Source organism: Arachis hypogaea, chromosome 5, assembly GCF_003086295.3.
Source record: "Arachis hypogaea cultivar Tifrunner chromosome 5, arahy.Tifrunner.gnm2.J5K5, whole genome shotgun sequence".
Classification (NCBI taxonomy): domain Eukaryota; kingdom Viridiplantae; phylum Streptophyta; class Magnoliopsida; order Fabales; family Fabaceae; genus Arachis; species Arachis hypogaea.
Genome location: NC_092040.1, coordinates 97121429 through 97125023, shown reverse-complemented (window position 1 = coordinate 97125023; position 3595 = coordinate 97121429). Strand labels below are relative to the sequence as shown.

At 34.0% G+C, this 3595-nt stretch overlaps 1 long non-coding RNA gene across 1 annotated transcript; it reads left to right on the top strand.

Moving 5' to 3' along the window:
- The first annotated feature begins 2046 nt into the window (after nucleotides 1-2046).
- On the top strand, nucleotides 2047-2566 carry LOC140184734 (uncharacterized). Its single transcript, XR_011882286.1, has 2 exons — nucleotides 2047-2187; nucleotides 2332-2566. It is a non-coding gene; the product is annotated as an uncharacterized lncRNA (long non-coding RNA).
- Nucleotides 2567-3595: the final 1029 nt, after the last annotated feature.

Here is a 3595-nt window from a genome sequence, read left to right as displayed (position 1 = left end):
TCATACTTCACGGTATCTTGGAGCACCGTGATTGGAATGCGATAGAAAAACTTCTTAACCCGTTTAACACCTTCCAGACCAAGTTTCTGCAATACAGACCTAGCAAGGTCATCATAGCTCGTCGTAGAACTCACGATAATACAGAGAGGATCCTTATCGGTGAACTTTACACCTGACCGAGTTTTCCTCTTAATCGATCCTCTGTGGTGAACCAACACTATAAAACTGTTCTCACCAGCCATATGACCCCTCAATATTGAGAGCAACTCACGTTCATCACATATATATACAGGTCTGGAACACACTAATTCGAAACAACCTAATTCGAACTATTTATACATAATTCGAATCAACATGATTCGAACTCCATTGAGACTCGTTTCCCTACTAATTCGAATTGAGTCAATTCAATTTATCCCTCCAAAATTCGAATCTATTTGATTCGAATTACATGCAATTCCTTTCAAAGGTAATTCGAATCAAGTTATTTCGAATTACTTGCATTTGCAGTTCGAATCATGTTGATTCGAATTATATATATTTGTTCGTTGGTAGATTGCTGAAAAATTTTTGGTTTTGGCTGATTTGGGTAATAAAATTCTCCCATTGGTTTATTTAGGTTATATATATATATATATATATATATATATCGTAGAACTTAAACTAAATCTTTAAATTTTTAAATCTTTAATTTTACCATTTTAATTTAGTTAAGATTGAATTATTTTATTGTTCCTATAGTTTCACTAAATTTGTAATTAGATTCTTATAATTTTTTTCTTTCAATTGAGTTTTTATATTATTTTTAATTTTGTAAGTAGGTTCTTTTTAGTATAAAAAATGTTAGAGTTAACTAAATATTTTTTCGCAAATTTGAAAGTATTTACAATCTAGTTAGATCTTTAATCACATATTTTTTTTGGAGAAACATTCCATTAATTTTAAGGTTTTGACATGAAAATGACCTAATTACAAAATTAATAACAATATAATAAGGATCCAATTGAAAAGGAAAAAATGTAGAAATCTAATTGTAAATTTGATAAGACTATAGAGACGGTAAGACTTCAGATTTTAAAAATTAAACTATTTATGATTTATTTTATTTATTCGAGAATATATTTTCAGATATTTTTATATTAATGGAGTACATTTTTACTATTGATTTAAAGTATTAGTGATTAAAAAATAATGAGAGTTTTATCTTCTTTAATTTGAATAATTAGATTTTAAATTTTATTTTATGATTTTAAAAAAATTAATTTAATTATTTCTAATTATTAAATTAGAGTATTTATTTGAAAATAAATTTGAAGTTGATAAGTAAATAGCACTTTTATAATATTCTTATTGAATTAAGATTAATTTTTAATTACTCTATTACCCGCTAATTTTATTAAAATTACTTAAACTATCAAAAAATTTCCAAATTAAACCCATTAACCCTAACCTAATCTAGCCACCGTCATTCACCGCCACACTTCCCCTTTTTACCTTGTCTCAGCAGCCACCAAAACCCCCCACATTCACTTTTTTTCCTTCACATAGCACACACACAAAACGGCAGGAGAGAGAGTGAAGCAGAGAGGAAGGTGAGCGTACCAAAAAAGGAGGGCGTCGCCACCATTCATGCGCCATCGCCATCCGAGAGGAGAGGAAGAGAAGCCGCGCCACCACACGCATCGTCGACGCTGCGTTACCGCCAACTGTCGCCATCATCGAGCCCGAGACGGAGAGAAGAGAACGCGAGGAGGAGCCGTTCGCCCTCGCATTAACTACTACGACATTTTTTCGTCGGGACCGCGACCATGGTCGCCATCGAAGACCCATCACCATTCAGCCTTGTTTTGCTCGCATCTGGTCTGCCGTAAAGGGAAGCTCACGGAAGGAGGAAGAAGCGCGAAGAAAAGGAACCTTGGGGCTGCTTCTGTTGTCGTCCATGGGGCTGGGGGAACCACCGCCACCGTTTTATCGCAGTAGTACTGTCACCGCCATCGCTGTTAGGTTGGCTGGAAGGAAAGAATGACTGTGGTGGACGCTGGTGATGTTGCATTTGAGAAGGAGGTTGGCTCCGCCACTCTTGCTACTGTTGAACCATTGCTGGGGGCTGCCCGCCATGCCTGGTCACCAAAAAATGTCGCGGACGATGGAGCTGCGACTGCGTTGTACTTATGGCCTTTGGGTACAGTAAGTTATCTTTGTTCTGAAAACTCCTTAAATCGTTTATTTCATTATACGTTTCTAAGATTCTTGCGATGTTAATGCCTTATGATCGAATTCCAGTTATTGCATGTTGATGATTTTAAGTTGCTGTTGTGGCTGCATATGCAGTGGAGCTGTGGTTGCGGCTGCTGCTGAGTGCGGGTTGAGAGAAAAGGGTTTTTTTGACGTGTTTGGTTTTGCGAGTTTCAATGAGCTGAGGTAGAGGTGTTTTCTTAAACTTAATTCAATACTAAGAATTGTTTTAAGTTGATATTAATAGGAAAAATATATTTTTATGATTTTGCAAGTTTTATGAATTGAATTGAGTTGTCTGGAATGAATATAAATGCTAGTTTGAATGGTTTATTGATTGATTGGAGATATTTAGTTGACTTTTGTACTTGAATTAAGGTTATTAAGATGATGATTAAATTGTGACTGTTTCTGATTATTGACTTAGAAAGTCTGTTTGATTAAATATTATGTAAAATGATTTTCTTGATTTGAGGTTAATTTGATATTGAAAATGAATCTGCATTTGAAACGATCTGAGATATTTGAAATGAATTTTATTGATTTATCAAAAATAATTTCTAATATTAGAACTAGTCTGAGTTATTGAAAATGGTTGAAAAGAGGTTGAGAATGGTTCGATTGAGACCCAAAAAGGGTGACAAAGTCCAAATTTTTGAAGAGATGCTGTCAAAATTTTATTATGAAACTTAAGACTTTGTTTATTTAGAAAAAGGTTGGACTTGAGAAATCGTATTATTTGGTTTTTGATTTATTAAGAAAAGATTTATGTTTGAGTTTGATTTATTAAGGAAAAACTTTATGTTTTGAATGTGATTTATTATGAAAAGATTATGTATTGAGTTTTTACTCATTAAAGAAGACTTTATGTTTTGAGTTTGATTAAAGAACTACATTTTAAGGAATTATGATTCAAGGGGTTTATTAATTTTAAAGAACGAGTTTGATTGTCGTCCTCCCTAAAGTCTCGAGAATCTACCGTGAGATTTACTTAATAAATGATTCTTTTTAGTCTTTTGAAAGAGGTTTAAATCTGAAATGGTTTTAAAGTTGGTGTTGGTTTTAAATAAAAATGATTTGAGTTCGGTTTATTAATAAAAAGAATCTCTGCCATAGGAGAGCAGAGAACAAAGATTGAAAGAATGTATTAACTAGAGGGATCTCTGCCATAGTAGAGCAAAGGGCAGAGGTTAAAATAGAATTGAATGCTATTTGGGCCTTAGTGCCAAGTGTCTAGTGAGGACGGCGATGCGTAACGCTCAATTGACACTATAAGGACGGCTAAATGAGTGACACTATAAGGACGGCTAAATGAGGACGGCGATGCGTAACGCTCATGGAGGGGACGTTGGCTGAAATC